Genomic DNA, 13,676 nt, shown 5'->3' on the forward strand with positions numbered 1-13,676 from the left:
CTAAAATCTTACTTAATTAAAAACATTTATCTCACAGTTGCATGCATTTGTTCTCTGGGAAACTATAAAAAAGAGAGATCCCATAAAAGAAAGTGATGCAGCTGTTACTCTTTTTATGTTATTGCTTTTTGTAACAGTTTTCATTTTATAGTATGAATTTCATTTATACCTTTGGTTGAACTCTCATTTATGGTAGCTTTTGTTTAAAGTGATAATTGTTTTTTCTTGTACTATCTAGTCTCATTTTCTTCTTGTATTTATTATATTCTTCTGTAGACATTACTTGTTACTGTGTGTGTTTTGATTTTACTTGTGATAGAATATCTATATAAATACAATCTTACAAACTGTCTCATTTGTCATTTGTCTCATTCCTTATCATAATCACAAAATGGACACACAATCGAATGTGTTGTGTTGCTTCACAGAATGATATAATGTAACTGCCTTGTTCAGACAGGCTTTCTCACTACCCACACACATCTGACATGATGCTTATTGTTATACCACCCTACAGCAGTTGTTGTTGGAGCGCCATGTGTTTGCGCTGTCCCCACTGCCTGTCTAAAGCCACGCCTGTAAAACCACGAGCACATGTGGACATTGCATGGGATAAAAACCCCTTCCCTTCGTGCCACATCTCTCATCATCAATCCTAATTCCCAATCCACCAAAAGCCCCCTGCTCCTCCTCGCTCTCATGGTGGTATTTTCTCAAACTCCCAGCAGATTCATGGCTGCAGAGCCTGAGCAAAATACAATAACTGAGGCTGAGTGGTCGTCAGGGCTGTCAGAAACACCGAGGTGTCGCCGGACTGGACGACGGTGAAGGACAAGCTATTGAAAACTGTTAGCTCAGCTTGTGATTACACTGAGGGAATTTGTTTTTACACCAAACACAGCATGGCAGAGGCACTGGCTGGGTGAGAATGTGGGTGGGTACAGTCAGGCGTGTTTTTTGGCTGCGTTAGTGTTGGGGCTGGGGGGTGACGACACCTTCTATCCATGAAGCTTCATGGGGTGTGTTGCTTAAGGGACCTCCCGCTAATTAAAGACAGCTGGATTGGATAAAAAATAGCTGTGTCCACATATGAATTAAAGGAAAGACTCAGCATGACATATTTAATGACTGGATTTTGCAGATTATAGTCACTTACCCTTAGATTTCTTTCCTTGACTATCTCAAACAACAGAATTGCATTAAGATTTGTAGATTCCTGTCATGAAATTAAATGTTTGATCCAACTAACCATTTGATAAACTCTTTCTTTCCCTCAGTAAAAAGATCTGCTGAACAAAGGGTTGCCCTCATTACATTAGTCTTGTAATGTGTAACGGCTATGCACATGAGCATAGTTTATGTGGCTCATGCTGCCTTTATTTTGAAAGCATATTGCACTTCTGGTGTGGTAATCCTGGCCTTAATGTAACTGCCCCTGTTGGTGATAAATAGTGCCATCATCTTCTCCCTCAAGAAACGGGTAATCAGCAGCTTAAACTGCCAGAATGAATCAGAGTAATGCCAAACTGTAGATGAGTTGAAAAGACTAAGAAGTCATTAAAAACAAGAGTTCATCTCTGATATCCAACAACAGAATTAATCACCACTCATGGCTGCAGAGGGCGTGGTTGCTCAGCAAAAGTTACATTTTGTTGCTTTACAGGAAAGAAGAGAAAAGAAAGTTTCACAGGCACAGAAAGAGGGTTTGGCAATGAAGGCAATATGTTAGATTTGACCTCTAAACATCTTCATCTTACCAGAAAATATGTGCTGAATGTTCAACAAATTGGGATTGTAATTGACCTTTTTGCTATGTAGTGTGTTTCCAGCTCAGTGCAGATATGTGTCTGGTATTTTGTCAATAGTACATGCAGAGTGTCTTTGTGTGTGTTTGTCCACTCAATGAGCGGGCTGAGGTGTCAAACAGTAAGTGATGTTTATGAACAGAGTTTTCAGAGCGCCGAGATCGTCTCTGCAGCGCAAACTTCTTCCAGACGACTGCAAAAACTGAGGGAGTGGAGGAGGCTCCTGGCTTGGACAGCGAGGGGACCAATCGACGCCAAAGTAACCAAGGGACAGTAGGAAGACGTCTGTGTATATATGTGTGTCTGTATGTGTTTGTGTATATTTAACTCTGAGTCTGTGTGATTTTTTTTGTTCAATCATGAAACACAATAGTGTGTAATTACGAAATTGCAAAAGTATAATTCAGTTTTTGTTGAACTAACCTCCTCATTGTTGTAGTGGAGCAATGGGCACAATCTTGTGTGTGTTTATGTGTGGTTTAAGGTGGTGTTAGATGGAACAGGGACTAAACCGAGTCCTCACAAGTATAGCACAAAAATCCATGTGTGTGGGTGCGCATGTGAGGCGGGGGACAACAGGCAAGGAATAAATTTACGGACCAACTGGCTCCCTGTGTTGCTGTGACATGTTTATTACAGAGCAGAAACACATGCTGTCAATGATCACCCGTTGTTTGAGTATCAGTTATCTCAACATTAAGGCCCATTAGTATTCTCTGGAAACCAATTCAATTAGTGCTCTCCAGGGGCCCCGGGGCCGCAACACCACATCAGTCAGACCGCAGGAGAGAGCGACTGTCACAATCAGGCCGTGTGTGTGTGTGTGTGTGTATGAGAGACAGTTTACATCTTAGAGGTTAAGAGTGAGGATATTTTGCATGATTCTTACTTTGTGGTTTACAGTTTAGAAAGGATGCATTCTGATTTAAAATGAGGATTAAAACTGAGTTTAAACAGAAATTTGATCTCAGATACTCAAACTATGTTCGATAGCTTTCTTCTATTGTCATGTTCAGTGGATTTCTACAGCTTTTCCTCAAACTTTTTGAACGTCTGCACATTAATGATATGTTTTTGTTTGCAGAAAGACCAGTTTATTTATGTCAACTGTGTGAGTAGAAATTGGTCTCTTTGGCTTTATGTTTTCTGCTGTTAAACATTAATGTAACTGATGGAAATGTATGTAGATGGATATCATACTGTCATGCAGGATGGAGTTTTCCTCTTAGAAAATATCTTTAACTCCAGCAGGTGCTACAGCTGTAGCACTTTTTCCTCCCCCCAGGCCATCGTTATGGTAACAACTGTTTTAGGTGGACAGAGTGATGGCCTTGGCCTCATTTTTAATCCTGGTAACACAGCTGCCTGGATTACCGGCGCACCTTGACCTTGAGCGTTTGAATCCCTCGCTTCCCTGGACAAAGCTGTTGGCCGGTTCACCTGCTGCTCCACTGATGGAGAGATAAACTGAGGAGGAGACGTTGGGCTGAATGCAGTCTGATACACATCAGAGCTGCTGTTACATTTCATTAAATGGAAGCTGCTGGCTCAGCACAGCGTTTGTGTTTTACTTCATATAACAGATTAATATTGAGATTTTATCAAAACTCAAATCAGCGAGATATTGAACTGATGTTAAATGCTGCTTAGTTACCTCTGAATATGTTTAAGTGCATAATAACAGTTTCAGAAGCTTACATTTTACCATAATTATCTGAATTATTTTGTGCGCATACACAGAAAATAGTCTATTAGATTGGTTATTGTAGTCTATTGCATCAAGATCTTTGTGGGCTACTGGCCAGCTAACCAAACTAGCTGTATATGTTCATGCAGTATACATTTTTTTACTGGACCCTCCAAAATCTGGTAGTGATGGTGAATGGTTAGATGGTAAGTGTATGGACCAAAGTCAGAATAACTGCAATGGTGTAGTAATAGTGTAATGGCCAGCTAGAATACTCTTAATTTTCTCTGAATGAGCTTATTTTGAAAACACAAAAACAAAAAGTTAGGTCTTATAATTGTAGTTTTCAATGCTTTTAAAATATCTTCATTCAAATAATCGATGCCCAAAACTAAATGAAATTACAAAGAACTTTACTGGTGTCTGTATATAAACAAACAAGTCAAACAAGATAGTATTTTAAGGGGAAAATAGATTTACAGACTGAAGATATTTCGTAAAGTTTTGAGTTTGTAAGTCACGGTAGTCATATCTGAGAACTGTGAGCACACAAAGATAAAAAAAAAAGCTAGAAAAAAAGAGAGACAGAGAGACGGAGGGCAAGCGAGAGGCCAAGCAGCGGGTTGAGAGCGAGGACATGATTGGCTTAACCCAGTGCAGAAAGATTGTTTCCTTTGGCCCTGTGCTGCGATTTCCTGCCCTGTGATCATCTCTTCCATATGATTAGGCCGATGTGCAGAGCATGCAGTCATATGACGGGCTTTGCTCCACGCTGGCTGTGCAGACAAATGAAGCAGAGCAGCAACATGGTCAGTGGGCCAACACACAGAGGATTAAGGTGCAGCAGAGAGGAAGACACACAGGTGATGCGGTGTATCTATAAGGCTGACAACATGTTAGCGCTGTTAGTGTTGGCTTCATGCCTTAAGATACATTTGTTTAGTGCAGGAGTGTGTGAGTGTGTGCTATTTTATAAGTTTTGTTTGCAAGTGGTCATTTCATGGGGTGGTCAAAAGGGGCCCATAACATAAGGGTATGGGGTTAGGCCCATGTTAATTTTAACCAAAACCTAATTCAAGTCTTAACCCCAAGTAACATCTAAACAATCACAGAGCAGAATGTCTTCACTTTCCAAATGTGTCGTCACTCTAAACCCTAAAACTCAAACTGGTTCTCACTAAGAAAGATGTACAAAACCATACACACACACACACACACACACACACACACACACACACACACACAACCCTAACCAGCCCTGAGTAAGGTCTTTGTAATATAATTAGCCCAAATCAGTGACCTCCTTTTCAGACCCTACACAATGCCAGAGGGGCCCTGCTCTCCTTCAGCAACCTCCCACACACACACACACACACACACACTCTGTAACTCCCTAACCGCTAACACCACTAGCCCCTTGAGTCACCCAGCTGGGACCTTCTGGCTAATGGACACTGGAACAATGTCAGGAGCATGTGGGACTGTGTCTGCCAAACCTACAAAGAAAAGGAAATACACTCACTTCATCTCACCAAACACAACATTTGACATTGTCAGATAAAATCTAAATTTGCATTGAAAATCAATCACTTTACTAGAAGAGAGAACAAAACTGACTCTGCTGTGAAGGCAGTAACACAATGGAAAGACAAACCAGCAGTGTAATGCAAGAAACTATAACAGTTTCTTAAAAATCTGGTTTACAGTCACTGTTGCATTCACTGATTTGTTTTGGAGAATATAATCTTTACTGAAGTAAAAAGCATAACAATGAAAATACTAACATTTTGGCAAAGTGCAGCAGTATTGTCAGCAAAATGTCCTCAGGCATCAAAAGTAAATGTACTCACACTGCAGAAAGACCCCTTTGAGAATGATATAGAAATAATTGATACTGTTGGTGCCAAATATATGAATGAATGTTCAAATAAATGTAGCAGACTAAATAGTACTGAGTACTAAGTAAAGTAAAAAGCACCACAGAGAGTAAATTCTTAAGTACAAGTAACTCAAAACTGCACTTAAGTACAGCACTTGAGTAACTTTATGTTATATAAAATACCTGAGTAGAAAAATAACAAAAAGAAAATCTAATAACAAATAAACAAAATAAAGCTTGACAAGAGAATTATAAAGATATAAATATCAAATAGGAGTAAACATTTTTAAACATGTGCAGGATAAAGTGACTGAACTTAAAGTTGAATTTAAAACATTGAGAGAGAAAGAAACGTAAACATGTACATTATCACACAGGTCATTTTAAAGACAAATTGCCCATTGATTCCCAGACTTCTCCATCTCTCTGGCTCTCTGGCTCTCTCTCTCTCCTTCTCATCTTAATCTCTTTGTCTGCCTGTGTCTGTGTTTATTTCTCCCTCTGCTTCCAGTACTCCCTTTCCCTCTCATTACCACTACGCTTTTGACTAAGCCTCTTACTGCTACCTGATCAAGTATTGGGGAAGCAATCTGGAAAGCCAATTGCTTTAATTGAGGTGAAGAGTCCCTGACCACTTGGAAAGGGCGGGGTGAGACCCTGCACACAGTGTGTTAATATGTGTGTGTATGTGTGTGAGTCCACCACTGTGACTTACACACTCGACAAGGTTCCTCTGTCACTTGTCAACACCCTGACGGTTTAATCTTTCCTGCCTGGGCGAGTATTAAAAGATTATGAGTGTTCTGCATGGCTTCATGCGCCACATAAGGGGCTGTTTCTCCCGGGGCCCCTCAGTTCACTCTCAAAGGGGGTGAGACAGAGGCCGACGGGGGGGAGAGAGGCATGGAGAGGAGGTGGAGATGATGGCAGTGGTTGTGGTACTTGCAGGGCACTTTTACAGTTTCCTCCAGTTGCTGATGCAAGAGAGAGACATTTTAGAAAACTTTGGCCATTTCACCACTGTACCATGTTATCGATTTTTAGCTTGATAACAGCAACTTTCAAACATGATACTGAGACTTAAAGAGTAGGCTGGTTTTCATACTGCACTCATTTCAAGGTTGTGTATTAAAAATTAAGTGCCAAGATCGACTTTTCAGTGAGTCCCACCACCCAGAGCTTCTACACATTTACCACTCAAATTAGATAGTAACTTCTGAAATAATATGTTCCTGATATCAGACAGAAAGTCAATTCATTTCTACTTAATGAATATTAAATTTACAGGCTGAAATTACAACTGTCAGAGGCAGATTTTATCAACTAGTCAATTAAAGGTGCTATATGTGAGTTTTTGCTATCGCTAAATAGCCAAAGATAGCATTACCAGCTGTTTACTTACGAAGAGCTTATGTCCTTTGGTCCAGAGCTACTTTTTTCTTTTTTATTCTATCGCAAATTTCAGTAGAAGAAAGGAACTGAGAGAAATAAAAGCAAAACGAGAGTGCTACATGCTATAAGTTTTGCTTATAGCATGTAGCACCTTTAAAAAACCATCACCATCATATTTTCATTTGGTCTACACAGAGAAATTCTAATAACTATTACAACAGCTACAACAGCTGACGTCAAGCTTGATCTAAATCTTGGATTATTTGATGTGAGTGTTGGAGGACATAAACATAAATGTAAGATTTTTATTGTGTACAGTGTAGACAAACACTCCCACAGTGTCTCAATACTCATCTGTTCATCTCTATACTTGTCCAACAGACCAGGTCAGATGTATAGTGTATTTATTTCTTCCAGGCAGAGTACATGTGTGTGAGTGTGCGTTTTCATTAACACAGGGTCCAGGTACAGAGGCGAGGTGTAATAGGCTCTTTCAGCGCCTTGGCTGGCTGGCGCGCTGCAGTGATCTTTCAGCAGCCGGGCGCCCCGCTAACACCTCTCTGCTCACTGCAGTCCTTCAATTAGCAGTTTATTATTGCAGGGGCCCTCGGCTTCGGCCCCCGGGCGCTGATAGCTACATGCCAATACTGCTACTGACAGTCTGTGAGCTTGTGTGTGTGAGGGAGACGGGGTGCCAGAGTGCGGAGTGACACCTTTCAGCGGCAGTCTTTGGGGTTTTTGATGAGACGTGCTGTGAGTTGACCAAAGATTTTATGTGTATGTGTTTGAGCCCTGCAAAATATACTGATCCATTTATATGTGTGTTTGTGTGCATTTTTGTGCCTCCCTATGAATCCTGCCCCAATCAAATGTGTGACCTGTTCTGCTGCCCTCACCGGTCATATGCTGGATTGCATCTTGCAGATCCATTTCTGAGGACGTGTGCAACCACCGCTACTAAGGAACGCAGGACATGTGAGGGCAGCCTCGATGAATGCAAAGACACAGTTAAAAGCAAGTATAGTATATCAGTGGCCTCAATGGCAAGTAGTCCAGTGTCAATACAAGGTAGCTTACCTGATTTATAACAAGATGGAAATTAAGCGAGTGTAGCATAACTTTCATGCTAGACATTTGCCGATAATGTTTTTTTAAATTAGCCTTTCTGTCAGTTGCAACCTACAGATTAATTTTCAAACTCTGGCATGGATTTGCAGAATCATCCAATATCAATGTTCCTCTGTGGTGACAAGCTTGAATTAACAGACTGTAATACAACTGTTTATGCCATACACAAACACACGGTGTAAAAATGAAATATTGGACTCAAAAGCCACATGCTATAACAATTCCTTGATGAAGAGCAGCTGGAGATAGTGACTTTCTCGAATCTGCGTGTCCTGCTAAGAAACATATCCAGCACGTAACTCCCTGTAAAAGATTTCTACTTGTGTTTGGATTAACGAAACACAATATAACTTGTCCATTTGTGAGGTTTAGAGGTGCTGGTATATATATAATTGAACTTTGGACACACAAACTATAGCTCCTAGTCTTTATGCTAAACTGAGCAAATCCCGTCTTTGCTCTAATTCCACACTTCTCACTTGACCCTCAACAATATTCCACCAGTGCATCCATTGGTAATAGAGTCACACTTCTGCTGGACAAACAGCTTTTCCTTTTGTTATTTGTGTTTGTTCAATAAAGCAGGTTATGTTTAAAGTACAGTAGTTTCTTGTTCACAAAAGCCACATTTCTTCTGACACATTTCCTTCTGTCAAACTCTCATATTGACCATAATACAGGTCAAAACACAAAGTGAAATGGTATTTAATTTATTTACACAAACAGTTTATAACAAAATCATCATCTGTCACCATCTTTATTGAATTAACTGTCATCATCTACATGGAAAAATCCATTATCTAAACCATCTGTCAACATCAACACAGAGTCGTCTGCTGCACAATCACCAATGAGGACAGTTTTACAGAGTTAGTTAGTTTTAGTCTGATTTGGTTAGGTTAAGTTTTCACTGTCACAGTTACAGAAACATCCTCAGAGGTGCTGTTCACCACAGAGGTCTCGTACCTCACTGCTGCTGTGTGTGTGGTTTACTGGGTGGGAGTGGGTTAAAACACAGTACTGGCAAATTGTGGGCTTCTCTGTCTTGTTTTTTTTTGCGTGACGAGAAACTATGCACACAGACACACACAGACACACACACATATATATACAGAGAGCTGCAGCCCCCCTCGCTCTCCTCTCCTGCCAATGCGCTGCTGGTTACATATTGTTAGCATTCCATTTGCCATTTACATTTTCTCTGCTTGACATAATTGAGGAATGGATGCTCTTATGAAAATTAAACTCGCGGTCCTCCTGGGTTACTGTAACCCTGTTAAAATGTAATGAGATTCTTTATGCGTCGTCTTGTGATTTTTTTATTAAATAGAATATCAGTATGACTAATTCCCCGGGCCCAAATGTGGACTAGGACACCGCATTATTGATAGGCCAGTGCATAAGTGGTCTCTCTTGGCCTGCCTCTAATGGCCTAATAATGCATTATACCAGTATCAGTGGGCCTGCGGCTTGCAGTGCTTATTGTCGTTATTGAAAACACCTGGGCGGACCATTCATCAAGGTTAAATCACCAGGGCCCATCCGTTCATTAGGCTGTCAGTAAACATCTTTATTTAGTTTCGGCTGCCGATACTGACAGAATAGAGGCACAAGGAGCCCTGACGAGCAGCTGCGGCCCCTGAGCGTCCAGGAAGACATGAGGACACGAAGCCACGGAGCTGGCCCATGGCGAGGCTCCTGGCCCGCGGTTGGTCCATGACCACCGGACCGAGCCTCCCCCCTGTCAATTGGACAGATGATGGAGCGGAACGGATTAGGGTGGCTGTTCCCGGAATAGAGGCAATTTTACGATAGCCGTGCATTTACTGTGCATATTTATCTTCTCTGATGATTGTTTTGAGTGTAAGCAGAGGGAGAGGCTGAAAAGCTGTCGGGCAATCTCAGAGAATTTGGAGGCTTTTTCTCCCCGTGACGGATGGCTCGAGGCCCTAACGAAGAAAGATCAGCCGGGTGGAGGAGCCAGTGGAGAAATGATTAACCTCATTGACTCCCATGTTTAGTTAAAGAGCAACTTGACAAATCCTCACTGCACAGGCTGTAGGCAGCAGCATCAATGTATTCATATAATACCTCTAATTTAAAACACACATGACAAGGACAATATCATTCAAATGATAATTGACACGTGGAAAAAGTCTGTTTCATCAACTCAAACAAGTTGTTTCTCTTGACAGAGTTTGTTGATTTTAAGTTTTAATTTCTATGCATTAATTGCATTCAGCACCTAGATCAGGGCAGATCTTAAAGTGTGAGGTAAATATTATATATATTGGGGTCAGCTGACTTTAATTTGACACATTAACATTTGATTTTGATTAGAGATGTGTCAGAAGCACCAGTATTGTTTATGTAGTCTGTACCTTAAAGAGTGTACAGATTTAACATAGACTGCTAAAGCATTTAAATATTACACATTAGATTTTTCCATATTCTCACATTTAAATCACCTTTTAGACACAGTTCAACAGACCCAGTTTGTGTTCACTTTAATCAAATTAACAACTGTGATATAAATGTTTGGCTTCACAGTGAACAATGAAACATCATTAAGCTATAATAAGACATAGGACTCATTTATTTTAGCCTTTGGGCCAACATGGATAAATAATTTGTTGTCTCTTCATAATTAATTTCTGTACAGCGACCGGACTCTTGTGGCCCGGATTGGACAATTTAATGAATAAATTAAGCAGGTTTGAGAGAATTAGCGACGTCTATTACTGCGTGCTGCAACACAAATGGGACCTAATACAGTTGACCATGACATTAATGATTAATTCAGGGAGAATTGCAACAAATTGAGCAGATGGGATAAAGTTTAAGGCCTTAATTTTGATATTAAAAAACACAGAAGCCAGACTTTGCTTCATTGGTTTGGATTCTAATCTAGAAAATGGGCTAAAAATCAAACGCTGCCATCACTGGCTTTTAGATGGTTCAAAATAAATGATGTGGGGGGACATCTGAATGAGTCAGAATGGAGATTACAAAAGCACAGAGGTAAAGAATTTGCTGACTTGTGGCCCAGTGAAACAAACGATGTGTTGGTTCATCAGTTCATCACTGACTCCCTTCATTTACCAGAATCATCAGGGGGGCTCTTTATAAATGTTGGTTTCTTTTCATGTTCTTTTAATAATCACTCTGCTTAGGCAACACAATATATTTTAGCTTCCTGGTCCTAGAGGAAACAAAGGCTTATTTAAATGTATTTTTGTGCATTTATCATCCTCAATTATTTCTTCATACATTACCTAATCTTAGTGTAACACCTGACTTTACAGATTTTTCCTCAGCGTGGATTTGAACCTGTCATCTGTCAAGCTATTTGCGACAAAATTGGATTTTCTGGCATTAACTGAGACATGGCACATGTCAATGTATCTGCCCCTAACCCTGCAAAACCCTGATGCAATTCAGTTCCTCTCACTACCACAATCACAGCTCTGTTTACGTATATCACAAGCTGACGGTACTTTTTCAAGTCCTGAAAAGAAGCATGTTATTAATAAATGTTCCTGTCCTGCCACGCTGCCTTGATTTTGCACAACTGCAGCTCCTAAACACTGTAGTTTCTCACCTTTGGCTTTTTCAGTTTTCTTCTCATCTTGCAGGTTTTTCAGCCAAGAATGTCAGTCTCTGTCTGAAACTGTCAGTTTGTCAATATTTGGTAACTACTGCAACTCCTCCAACAGTTTTAGCTCTGGTGTAAATGAGAGATAACCCTACCCTTTAATTCAAGGGTATAGCACACGTGCACACACACACACACACACACACACACACACTCTAGCACACTTGGCAGAGCCGCCATATGTGAAACGGGCGGCTGGTGGTGTTGATGAATTGATGTGGCGGGCAGCTCTTCTCCTGCCAGCTCAGGATACACAGCTCGGATTCATGGGAACCAAAAGTTCCAGGGAACCATATATCTCTCAGAGGCAGAGTGTGTGTGTGTGTGTGTGGGGGGGGGGGGGTTAAGGCGCTGCGCATGTCTGTCACTGAGCTGGCTGGGCCCCGGGGCCTCAGACCAAACACAAACAAACTACAACAGCTGGACCCAGGGAATTCAGATACACACTCTGATGCACACACGGCTCTCAGCTGATTATCTCTTATATGGGCTGGAGCCCTGGGTGTCAGTATATCTATCTGTTTAAGGTAACTGCATTAAAAATAATCTTTTATTATTTTGTCAGTGATTTATGAATTTGGTTTTTATTGCTTTTGCTGTTTGAAATGCACAGCATTCTGGCTTATACAGTATGATTGGTGTGCGTCATTCATTCATCCATTCATATAGTCACAAATAAACACACACACACACACACACACACACACACACTGCTTTGAGAAGAACACGTAACCTTATAAGATATACTCATGGCATACATACAGATGAAAACAAACACACGGGAAAAAATGCATATACAAAGTTTTGGGGGTGAAAAAAATAAACAAACTAAAAGTATGTTTAAAATATTATATGATGTGGTGTGTTTGTGGTGTGTTTGTGTCTCCTCGTGTCCCTTCACCATTTGCTGTTTCTCCAACTTGTAGTCATTTATTTAGTGTGCATGTCTGGTTGTGTTATTCCTCTGTGAACCTCTAGGGGGAGATAAAAGCATGAAAAGCATCTTGACCTTTAGACAGGACGAGGACAAAGTGCTGCAGAGAACAGAGAAATCACTTCTCAGCTCTGGAAAACATGGAGTTACAGAGAGAAAAGAAAATCTTCAGAGAGAGAAGCAAGAAGAAGGATTATATTTCTCTTTTTCTCATCCTGAAACATTTTTTTCATTTTGAATTTACTGACTATGAAATTAAGAAATAATTGGCATGGTGTCTGGTGCCTTACAGTCCTTCATCAGACTTCAAGTTTAATTGATATAGCTCTATTACAGTAAAATAAATTAAATAAAAGGGAATAAAACTTTTTTGATGATGATGCAAAGTGAAAAATTACAGAGAAAACATAAATCTGTTGCTGTTTTTCCCTCCATTTCTTAAGTTGTGTTTAACTCTTCTGTCTCTGTCCTACAGCAACAGTCTCACCTGCAGTCGGCCTCAGACTCACTAAAACACACTTTTTTGTCTTTCAGAGCACTGCCAACATATTTTTCCAAGCAACTGAAGACAGACATGAACAATTAAAAGCTGTTAAGTGACCTTGTTTGGCAGCGGCAGCAGACCGGACAGCAGCGACAGCATGCAGCTCTCCTGGCAGAGCCAGACTGAGGGGAGAATGAAGCCCTCTCGACAGCGTTCGTCATCCCAAGCCGGGCCCCCGAGAACTTCTGAATGAGTAAAATGATTTGATTATGTTGAGGCTAATGACGAGGGGCATACTTAAATCCATCTCCACGGTTTTCTTTGCTTCTGCCCCTGATTCAGCGCGCTGTCAGCAGCTTGTTAGACGGGTTTTTACTGCAGTACTTCAGCTCACTGCCTCGTCAGATGAATAGTGAGAGAGAGAGAGGGAGAATAAAAGAGAGGCATGAAGCAAAATAAGAAAGGGAAGAAGAAACAGAGAGAGGAGAGAGAGGGAATGACAGAAAGAAAATCATGATTGACACAGGAAAGTGAACAAACTTTTAACCTACATTTGACCCACATGGAAAAGTGCTGGGGCAGGGTTACAGCGTTAACGCTACAACCGCAAATGTGTTTTTGTATGTGTGTCAGCTGGCCCCACGTTCACTTAGACAGGAAAATAAAAGTGATATAACATACCAGTGCTAATCAGTGTCCCTGCTGCTGCAAA

The sequence above is a fragment of the Lates calcarifer genome, linkage group LG15, assembly GCF_001640805.2.
Source record: "Lates calcarifer isolate ASB-BC8 linkage group LG15, TLL_Latcal_v3, whole genome shotgun sequence".
Taxonomy (NCBI): Eukaryota; Metazoa; Chordata; class Actinopteri; family Centropomidae; genus Lates; species Lates calcarifer.